Source organism: Columba livia, chromosome 1 (assembly GCF_036013475.1).
Source record: "Columba livia isolate bColLiv1 breed racing homer chromosome 1, bColLiv1.pat.W.v2, whole genome shotgun sequence".
NCBI classification, from domain to species: Eukaryota; Metazoa; Chordata; class Aves; order Columbiformes; family Columbidae; genus Columba; species Columba livia.
The window spans coordinates 89,770,605-89,782,955 of NC_088602.1; positions in this window are offsets into that span (position 1 = coordinate 89,770,605).

The window sequence follows — 12,351 nt, forward strand, 5'->3', positions numbered from 1 at the left end:
TCAGAACACTGACTTCTCTTCCTTTTTTCCTTTCAGACCTAATCAGAAATAACATATTTTATTAAAAATCCATCACAATAGAACAGTTTTTTTAGATAACTTAGCTTTAACATTTCTCTACATGACTTGATTTCTTACTTAAATGCAATGTTTTGGCCACTGGAAACATTTAACAGAGTAGTCCATAAACTTTATGTTTTCTAAAAATTAGCCACATTTGGAAGTTCATATTAGAGCTAATTTTAAACTAGTGTTGGAAACAGAAAGGGCGAAAGGTGAAATTTTATGTACAAATATATTTTATGGATAAGTTACTCCAGGGTGCTACTAGTACTATGATAAAAATAGCTCAACAGGACTCTGCTAATGTCTCTCTAATTAGTATGCAAATATTTTCTTGTTTAAATCTAAGCACACTTTGGAAAAAATAATTAAGATGACCCACGCAGATAGCAAAACGAAAGTTTTTGTGGTAAATTGCGGAGTGTGATGTGTGTTGCATGGGGAAAGGTGCACAGTAGAAAGGCAGTTTTTTTTTCTTGAGTCACGTATTTTAGGTTTTTTTTACATTAAAAATCTTCAGGATTTAGATTGATAACATTTAAATATATATAGATATATATTTTTATTTAGCATTTCAAAGTGAAAAAGTCCCTAAACCCTTTGCCAAGGAAAAAAAATAATAAAAAATACTTTCACTACAAAAGCTTTATAGTGTATTTTTATTTCCACTAAACATTTCAAGTATATTAATTCTACAGAAAAAAACAGAGGATGTACCTAAACAAACTTAGAGGAAAGTGCTCCTGGCAGCACATGAGCACACCAGAGACTCTATACACTGTCGTCCTCAGGCTCACGGGTTAGGGACGTGTAGTTTTTTTGACTGCTTTGCAGCTGGCTGTGACACTTAAGCTAATATAGCAAACAGGATATGTATCTTGTTCTTCATGAAACTCAAATGTTGGTTCCAAGAATAATATGCTTTTTCTTCTTTAATGATGTGTTCAGTTCAGTTGTAAACATCAAGAAAGTGGAGAGGAGGATATAACAGCCAGTTCCGACACACACACCTCTCCTTCTGCTCTGATTGCAAGACGATGCCTGCTCATCAGTGGCAGTCAGCTCTGAAGAGGTTAGTATTTCACAAAAAGGCCTTGATACCCTGTTTCCTCAAAAATAAGATAGGGTCTTGTATTAATTTTTTCTCCAAAAGTTGCTTACTTTTTACATGTATAGATGCCCGGACACTATCTATATTGACTTTTTTTTAAGGAGCTGTAACTAGGACTGATTTTTGGAGCAAGGCTTATATTTTGAGTAGCTTCAGAAATCCTGAAAAACCATGCTAGGGCTTGTTTTTGGGGTAGGTCTTACTTTTGAGTAAACAGGGCATCAGGTCAGCACGAACTACTCACTACTGTTGACAGCAGCAGGCACTGTCTGTCACGTAGATATCGCACAACATTCGGTTTATATTAACCTTGGAGGCACCAGAGAAAGGTGTTGGAGAAAGCTACATGTATGGTTCCAAAGTTTGAGAGAAGAGGTGAGACTGAAATTGGAGAAATTATTTTCCTTGAAAACATGGATATTCACCTTGTGCCATTTTCTTCTCCTATCCAGTGCCCCTCAGTTAAACTTCCCTGACCCCTGCACTTCATTAAGTGATCCTTCTACATAAAACTCTTTTTCTACTCTAATAGACACAGTGTAAAAGAGTAGGTTGAGAAAGAGGAGTCTAATGGAAAATACCTTCTATAATAGATTTAAAAGTATTCAGGGAAGCATTTCCTTCATGGTCAAACGTAGCACAGTGTTGTGAGCATTTAGGCATTTTCTTTAGAAATTAGATCTACTTGTAGATGAAGAAAAGTCTGGAAAACGCCACCAAGTAAATCAATAAAACAAGAAAAAATAAAGCCTAGTTTCCCTATTCATGTAAGTTTGGTGGCTGGTAGCCAAGAATATTGGAAGCCCAGTCAAAATTTTTCTTATAATTAGAAGTCAGTTAAACACTCCAGTGTCCATAGTTCATCACATATTTCACCTTTTACTGTTCTCTATCTGGCTTCTTAGGACTTGAACTGTCTTCGTGAACACTGCCCATCTAACAAATTTAGTTAAAATCAGCAAGTGAGTTCTGGCAGAGGAAACAGACACAGGCTCACACAATCCAGCCATGAGTGTTGTAGCTCATCCAACCTCCCTGAAGGCAACAATTCATCTGACATTGGAAAAGGCTTGCCATAGGAAATATGGGGATAAGAAGGTGACATGACATTCATCATAATGTGTAAAGTCTATAAATTGTGAACAAGATCTGCGTCAAAAGATGTAGAAATGTACATATTCCTATAAAAGATGAGTTGTGGAGAAACCAATATTACTACAATTGCTACCATTTACTACAACATTACTACAATTTATTCCAGTTATTTTTTGTAGCAAGGGGTCTGAATTTGGCCTTATGCCTATGGCAAACTGTAGGTTAAAATATTCAGACCAGAATCCATACTGACACAGAATATCTCCCTTCAATTCCCAAGAAAGATGGAGGAAAATATATCCATCAGCTTTGCAGTAAAAAAAACCCTGATGGCCAGTTTGCACTGAAGTACATTAAAACATTTCAGAAAATAACACAGAAAGTCTACTTCACAAACAACATAACTGAATGGGAATAAGCACTAAAATTCAGGAACTTAATATATTTCTTTTCCTTCTTCTAATTTCAAGAGCATTAAAGTGTTATTTCATTAAAACAAACAAACAAAAAAGATGTTAAAGAGACCATTAATATGTAATTGTCCTAAATTCTGTCAGAAGCATGTATTTTGAATTTTAACTTTCTACAATTGTACAGAATAGAATTTTAAAGTTAGCCTGGAGCTAAAAGGAAAGTAACATGGCACTGAATATCCACACATCTCTCTAATGAGACTTTTTTACTGCATAATAAATCTTACAACAGTTTGTATATGTACTGCAATTGCTGTATGACTCAAACAGCATTAATCAAGTGTTATGGTAACCTTATTTTTTAGTACAAACCCAGTTAAACATTTCTGTCACTGTACTTCATTTCTTACCAAGATTCTTTTAATATGAAGTAGTTTAGGATGTCCTGTGCATTTACTTTCCTTATAAAAATGTCAAATCTCAAAGTGTACTTACATACCCAGAATACTTTACTGTATTTTCTTCTGTGTGCCAGTAGTTGACATCATTTCTGCTTTGTTTGAACAGCTGGTCTTCGCCCAACTTCATGAGTTCAGAGGTACAATCAAGGCCAAGACCTCACTCTTCATAAAGAAGACATACAGAGCACAAGGAAATAGGATGTATCACCAAACATCCATGTCCTTTCCCTCAAGGGGTAAGCTTGTTAAGTTATAAGTTCCCTACTGTATTGCTAATGCAGATTTCATCATATACCCCAGAACTTCAGTGTATTATCACAGTCATGATTTTCAACGACTCAAGGATATATGTATTCTTTATTTTCTACGGAGCAATTCTGACTGACTCCATTGGAAATTACAAATGCCCATCACATCATCTAGCTAGACTTCATCTTGCCATTCATCTTTCAGTGTAACAGTGAAGAACACTGGGGAGGTTTGGGAGATAATTTTAAAGGAGTTGGAGAAGCTGAAAATAGGCTTTAACATAGTCAGCTGCAAGGGAGCTGTGAGATCAGTGCTCCACAAAGAGATCAAGATAGGAGGGACCCTACACAGTATCCTGGGGTGGTGACAGCAGACAGTTCCAAAAGTCCAGACAGAGCAAGGCAATGGCTGGGTACAGGTCAGGACACAGGGCTGGAGGCAACACAGGTACAAAAGCCGCCCAGGAGTCAAAGCCAGCAGAACAGCTACATACAGTACAGACTAGGCAAGACCAGGTGTCTGGCCCTCATCTTGAGTGGACCTCCTGGGTTTTTAGCAGAGAAGGCCTGGGAAGGGGTCCCAGGTCAGGCCAGTCAGGGCAATTAAAACCCACTTGGGCCCTTAGAGTCCTGACAACTAACAATACCAATATTCAGTGTGTCCATGCCCATTCCTCTATGTCTTTCAGCCTTGAGAGCTCTTTGAGAAGAACACCAGGAAACATCAACAGAGGATTTCATCTGAGCTAATCTTTGTTTATGATTTCTTTTCATTTTTTTTCAGCTTTCCACACACATTGTTGGTTGATTGCATATTTATTTTCATTTAGTTTTGTAAAATATCAAAACAATCATCATGTCCACATCCCAATCATTCTTAAATCCACTTTTCAGTGTGGTGAAAAAGATCAAGACTGAAACATTTGTTAAGGCAAGGAAACTTTCCTTAGCTATCAAATTCACATTTGTGAAAAGAAAGATTTCTACATGCAAATCCTCATAGACCTAAGCCCTAAATCTTCTCCCTCAGAAGCCCTGAAGAACCGGTTGTTAACATTTTCTCCAAAACTAAGTTTCCTTTGAAATGTATTAGTTTCAGCTGCATTTTGTCAAAAGACATCTTCGTTTCTGAAGTTGACTTCTGATTGATTCAGAGTGAATCAGCAGAGCATGGGCCTGAAAACAAACCAGAGGTCTACCTGCAGAGGTGTGTCATTTCAGGATATCATGTTTCCTGTGAGTTATGTACTTAGGCTCTGGTGCCATTTGAAAGTTTCTGAAGAGCAGAAGTTGTTGAACATCAGAATCCTCCTCCTCCATTCAGATTCAAAGTACATCCATTCTACCACAGAGCTACATTTTGGACTGCTGGTGTATATCTGCATTCACAAATAATGAATCTGTAAAGTTAAAGAGCTGATGCTGAGGAGCTGACATTGACACTACTCATCCTTCAGCAGTTTATGGTTTGGCTTAGTTCAAATCTGACGGCATGTTCTGCATACCTTTCTACATCTGGAATGTACCAGGTGCCCTTTCAACTTAATTTTATCTAAAAGGCATCCTGCTCACACACTTGAGACTGCTTCATGATACAAACCAAAGCACATTATGTGAAGATGATCTGGACAGTCTCCTTAAAAGCATATTTGTGATATGAATAAAGCAGCAATGTAGTTGGGTGCAGGAAGATCCCTAATACAGATGAAAGCTGGAAGACCCCACCCTGACTCCCCTCCCTACCTTGGAAGCAGAGGGTCTGATTTTTATGACAGATCATCGAGCACACAGACATGAATACTATTTTGAACTCAGCATTTTATTATTTTGTCTTCATGTTCCTGTACGAGACATACCAATGACACATTCTGGTGTATGAAAGAAGTGACACAAAGTATATTCACCCTTCATCTTTTCAGCTTTACTTATCCAGTGAAATGGAATGTACTCACAGAAACACAAACCACAACTTCCTTCTACTCCTATGCATTAGAGTCCATCCACAAGAATGAAGGTCATGAAACCTAGAGGAAGCTAAGGAAGCCATGATGGTGTTGTAGGAATCAAATTAAAGTAAAAAACAAGGTACAGATGCAGCATGCAATTCATTTTCAGCCCATAAATCCTATTTTTCAAGTGAAAAGGGTACACACAGAATTTAGTGGCTACAGTCCTTCTAGTGTCAAAAACACATATTGACATAAGAACACACACTTCTGTGGAAAAAAAAAATGTATAATATGTTAGTAAATCAGCTTTGATTAAACTCAGTTCCCATTGTGCACCTGTCTATGTATTTCACTATGTTCCAAGCCTTCTTTAATACATCACTGAGTAAATCAATTTATGATTTACTGAAAGAAAAAACTTTGAGCAAGGAATGAGTAATTATATTTATTTTAATTTCATTGACCCCTGGTGGGAATGAGAGAAAGGGTGGCACTGCACGTTTCTGTGAATGCCATGTTTTCTTGTCCAATGCCAAGATACTTTATTTTTACTGAGACAGCTTCTGAGTTGGAAACATAAACAACAAACCAAATGTTCCTGTTGGCCACCTTCTCAAGTAAGTAGAGGAAGGAACGGGATCTAATTCAAACTTGGCAGTCACCAGGGAACCAAAGAATAAACAAAGTGACACAGGGCCGAAGTAGAATGAAAAAAAATATGTGTTGTGTCTCTTTAAATTCTGTATTGATCACTTTGTGTACAAACATATATATATGCGTATTTTGTGTGTGTGTGTGTTTATGTGTGCATGAAATCCAGCAAAGGTTTATATTGCCCTATGTATGAGAGCTTTATGTATGACTTTTAGCATTGCAGAAAATTATTGGATGAAAGAGGAGAGCCGAAGACCAAACCTTGGCTTAATTATGTCTTTGCTCTATTCCAAACATAACAAACATGGCAACAACCAAGGTAGTTGAGGTTTACACCATAGTTCTTCCTAACTCTACACGAACACACAAAGGTGAGCTAGGTATATGTGCACAACTGCTCCACTGAGATCTTTGGTTCATCAACAAACTAGAGATGTACCATCAAAGCCTCCAAAACTAATGAGCATTACTCCTATTGTTAAGATGATTCTATTACATTCTTGTTGGTGAGAAAAACAGCAAAATTGGGCGAGTTATAGTATAAATTAGCCATTTGCAATTAGCAAAACAACTGTCTTATTAATTACCTCTAAATATTCCTGCAGAACAAAAAAATCCTGTATCTGTTGACTGAGATACAGCATACCTGGACTTTTGGTGCAATGCAGATTTTTCAGTTAGCCCTTAGAGCAGCAAAGCATTTAATCTTCTGCTACACAGGCCCACCATAATTCAGGTCCTGTGCTAGACTGGAAATCAAACTAGATGATCTTCAGAACTCTTGAAAAACCTTGACCTTGAAACACTGAAGCAGTCTCAATTAAAATAATTGAGCAGGATCTGCAGTGTCTGAAGAGCTGCTTGTATTCCTCTGGTTAAAGCACCTGTGTCTATTTGAGCACATTAAAGCCTTTAGCTGTGTCATGCTTTTGCAATTTTGATAAGTGATGTTAAAAACTTATTGAGATTATGTCTGTTTTGGACAACAAAATGACACTGTATTATGAATAGCACTGCTACATGCCCATGTGCAGACCCCTGCTCACTTGACAAACATGTTTTAATAATCTTAACAATATAGAATTCCTCACAGCTAGTTGTGAGCTGAAATCAGCAGCTAGCATAGTTCAGGTGACAACAGGTCCCTGTTCCTTGCATTAGAAGCATCCAGCCTACTAGGATGAGAACTTAGTTTGCTTGTGAGAACTATCAGTCATGGGATATTTTCCTGTATGTTGAAGGATCTACCAACAGGAATATAACAGCATTAAAAGGCTTTTAATTTGGCCTAGTTCTTCTGCTCTTTCTTTTCAGATTCTTAAGTTCTTAAGCTGTTATGAAACAAGTCTTCCCTATTCTCCGCTCTGGGCAAGCTGTATATGGCCAAGTGGCAGTATAAAACACCATTTCAATCAGCTGATTCTTAAGAAGCTTTTATCCCAAGAGAGAGAGTCTGCAGAGAGAGAAAACAGAATAAAATCAGATCAAAACCACCCTTGGCATGGAGCAAATATCACTATTTATTTGTCTTGGGAGTATATATAATACCGCTATTGTTATTCTAGGAAGGTAAGGAAGAATTTGCTGTTCACATCGTGCATTACCATTCCTGTTTATGAAAAGCTAGCTTGTTTATCCATCTCTTTCAGTAAATTGTAGATGCTTTCAAGCATCTACAGTTCAATTTTTTGTGTGTGGCAAAAGAATCTCTCTAAATCCCTTTAGGATATTTTTTTTTTCTTACTTTTCTAATATTCTGCTCTCATTCTAAGATTTCCTGATAGCTTTAACCATAGAAACACAGAATAGTTGAGTTTGGAAGGAACTTCTGGAGGTCCAACCCCTCTGCTTAAGTAGGGTCACATAGAACCAGGACTGTATCAAGATGGATGGAGACTCTACAGCCTCTCTGGGAAACTTGTGCCAATGCTTGGTCACCTTCAAAGTAAAAAAGTGTTTCCTTATGTTCAGATGAAATTTCCCATGTTTCAGTTTGTGCCTATTGCCTCTGCTGCCTTTAGGTTGTGTTCTCTTTGTAATCTTCCTTCAGGCATTTATACACATTGATAAGATGCTCCTGAGCCTTCTCTTCTCCTGGTTGAAGAGTTTCAGCTCTTTCAGCCTTTCCACATGGGAGAAATGTTCCAGGCCCTTCATCATCCCTGTAGCCCTTTGTTAAAATCTCTGCAGTGTGTCAATGTCTCCTTTGTACTGAGGAGATCAGAATTGGACACAGCACTCCGGATGTGGCCTCACCAGCCCTGAATAAAGGACAAGGACCAGCCCTCTTGACCTGCTGGCAATGCTTTGTCTCATGCAGCCCAGGATACCATTTGCCTTTGCAGCAAGGACATATCACTGGCTCATGTTCAATTGGGTGCCCACCAGGATCCCCAAGGCCTCTTCTACTGAGCCGCTTTCCAGCATATATTTGTACACGGGGTTATTCTTCCCCAGGTGTAGAAAAATTATATGAAAACTTGTTGCAGAACAGAGTGAGATGTCCTTGCCACGGTAAGTGTTGCTAACACTCTAATGAATCCCTATTAATTCACTATCATTTTTGCATCTTCTTTTTTTGATTATCCATTTGCAGAAAAAGAAAATGAATATATTGGAAAAGACTTCTGGAGGTCACATAGTCAAGACCCACCCTATTCAGAGCAGGTTGAGCTGGAGCAGTAACTTTTTAAATCTTTCCAAGACTCCATAACTCTTGAGCAACTTGTTCCAGTGTTTGGCCATCCGCACATTAAAAATGTTTTATTGTATTCACATTGAATTTCATGTATTTGATTTTCTGCTTCGTGTCTCTCATCCTGCTACAGGGCGTCATTGAGGAGAGCCTGGTTCCATCTTCTTTACTGCCCCCATGAGGTATTTATACACACCAATACCTGTAGGTCCTTCTCTGCAGAACTAATTTTCAATCAGTTGATCCTGAACCAGTATTGGAGCATAGCGTCATTCCTCCCCATGGGCAGGGTTGGGCACTTTTCTTTGTTGAATTTCATGAGATTGCTGTCAGACCATTTCACTAGCTAGCTTGCCAAAGTCCCTCTGAATAGTGGCACAGCCTTCTGTGTACAAGCCTCTCCTCTCAGTTTTAGGCTGTATACAAATTTGCTGAGGGTGCGCTGTATCCCATTGTCCAGATAAGTAATGAAAACATTAAGCAGTATTGGACCCTGTATGAACCCTTAAGGTACACGTTTAGTGACTGGCTTCCAGCTGGGCATTGTGCTGCTGATGACAACCCTTTGAGCCTGGCAGTTCATCTAGTTTTCTATTCACTTCCCAGTGCCTTTATCTAGCCCATATTTCATCAGTTTCTCAATGAGGATGTTATGGGAGAGAGTGTTGAAAGCCTTGCAAAAGTCAAGATAAACAATATCCACTGCTCTCCTCTCATCTACCAAACTAACCGTTTCTTTGTAGTAAGCTATCAGGTTGATCAGACATTATTTACTCTTCAAAAATCCATGCTGAATTTCTCCTAATGAACAATATCTTAATTAATAATCAAAGATAAAACATCATCCCAATTAATTATTCATTTTTCTTCAGGATTTCTGCTAGAATGCTAAATTCATCATGTCTAGAAACTACTGTGTTCCTCAATGCACTTCAGGTTTTGGGATCTGGAAGTTGGTTCTACCCATTTGAGTGACTGTGGAATCCCTGGCCTTAGTTCTGAGCAAGTGACCTTATCACTTTAATGCACATAGATTTTAGATTTTATTTCCCTGCCTCATCTAATTACAGTTAGCTTTGTCAGCCCACTCTCAAAAGTTTCTTTTCGAAAGCCCTTTCCACACAATATTTTCAAGTTTAGGCATCTTTTTTTTTTTTTTTTTTTTTAAGGTCTGTACTCCAAACTGCTGAAGAGAAGTGCCGTGGTTGAGAGTTTGTCTCATCCTTGCCTCGTGTTGATATTAGGAATCATGTGAGGGATGTCCACAGATATTAACTCATAGCTAATCATGTTCTTCTTCAAAATTAAAAACAAAAAGATGGACTCTTGCATTGATTATTTATGTTTTTCATAAAAGTTGAACTTACAGAGACCACAGCAATAAATCAGTACTGTAAAAATGCATACAAGTCAAGAATTAGAGGTCACTAATGGTTACTTCATGATCATCTCTCTTCCAGAACAGTTCAAATGCAATCAGAAGAGGGAATAATGTTCTGAAGTTTCCTGTTCTGAATCAGGTCATAACAAGTGCAAGCCAAACTATGTTTACTGGGAACACCCTTCCAGACAGGAAGGATCTTGGCTAATGAATGCATCTGGGAGATATGAGTCTAATAAAGTTGGCACATATTTGTTCTATCTTGCAAAAAAAAAAAAAAAAGAGTAGGATTCTGGAAAACTGGAATTAGCAAAAGTATTCCAGTTTGCCACATTTGATCTACTCTATGGATCAGAATCATATGACAAATTATTTGACTAACTGTGTGTTATTTAGTAAAGAAACAAAAAGTCAGGATTTAGTAATCCAAACAGATCTAGGTCTTGATATCTAGATACAACTGATTCTGCAAAACTTTGTTGCTATAGGCAATATTTAAGGATGCACCTTAGAAGTCAACCTGTTAGAAATAAATGTTAATATTAGAGCACCACTGTGCTATACAGAGTATGATGTACCATTGAAGAAAGTCAATTAGATACACAGCAGAAAAGACAATTTGGATCCACAAATTATCTCACTGCTGCATCCTGCATGAATAGTTCTTGCAGAATATTGTACATCACAGACTTCAATGAGGAAAAAAAGTTGTGTCATAGTAACAGTTCTCTGTTGAGTTTCAAAATTTGATCCTGACCCCACAGTTGTGCCATTGTGTTGTACAGAATTACATTGCTAAAGACCAGTTCCCTTTCCTTTTCCTGCTGAGTTTCCAAAGGTGTATTTAATTTGAGCCATGGCTAGTAGGGATAACAAGACAGCTACGAAATCTCTGGAATCTCAGTTCAGTCTGATTTTTCAAACCATTTAGAAAGGAAAAAGAGGCATCATACAGTGAGTTTGCACAGTAGATGATTACAGATCTACTTCTGAAAAATAGGATCAGAATATATATCACATCTTCCACTTTTTTAGCCAGGCTTGTTGAATTTAATAGTATGATACATGTTTCTTTTCCATAATCCCAAATACTTTGAATACATAGGTCATTGATGAGTGTAAGAGACAAGTAAGAATTGTTATCCATGTAATTGATATAATATAAAAATAACAATAATCTACTGTTGAAGGTATTTCCTTTTCCCTTTTAGCCTTTACCATTTTAAAATCTACAAAATGTCTTTATCAACGAACAACCAGGTGTGAAGTCAATGCAGCACTTTAACTGAAATAGGCTGAAGTTAATGAAGCAGCACATCAGGAACCTGAGTAAACTCAACCCTTATATATTCAGTTCTCTGAGCAGCACTCATTGTTTTGCAGAGGACCAATCAAACCTTCCACCACGCTGAAGCCCATGCACACTCCTATTTTAAGCACTTACATAATATTTTGGTTTAAGTCTTTCTTTGTCCCCAAGAAACAGGACTAAAAACAACTTGGAGCCTCTTCAAATGGCTGATCACCACATATACTAAACAATAATTCTGTTGATTTTTTTTTTTACCACACTTATTCTCCAAAAACCAAGCAATAAGAAACGAAAATAAACCCAGCATCTGGAATCTACTTGCCACTTAATATTACAATAGTGCCAGGAATTGCAAAAAAGCCAGGATCCCCGCAGCTCAATGGTTGTGCAGCAGAACTCTGTCTGTCTAAGGAAACATTAATGAAGAGAGAACAAAATCCTAGAACTCACTCAGAAACCAAATTGCTTACTAGTGACCTCCATGCAGCTTGGAATCCAGCTAGTTCACAACAGCCAGACACAAAGCAACACAAAGAAACCATTTGATTTTGGAGTACCCTTTCCAACTTTGTTTCCCCAAAGAAGAAAGAAGATACTGTTGACTGACTGGAATTGAGCCAAAAGGACATCCATAGGCTTGTCCTGAGATGGGCAATACCAAAAGGAATGGTGTTTCTACGTCAAGCAGAGAGAGAAGAGGATGCTTAGCTGAACTGACTTCAAGCTGAGGAAAAGCATCCTTACCCTGTATCTTCACAAAGAGCATCAGCTTCACAGTAATCTTGATAAAGTGCATTTCAGACAGTTGGCAGCATCATTCTATGCTCCGGAGCAAAAGTCTTATTACATGACTTTGCAGACATAGACAATCTCAGAAAAGGAAGCAGTGCGTAAATACAGTTCAAATGAACATGTGTGGGCAGAAGTTTAGCCCTTGCCCTCATTAATCTGCCCAGTGTTTAGGGGAGT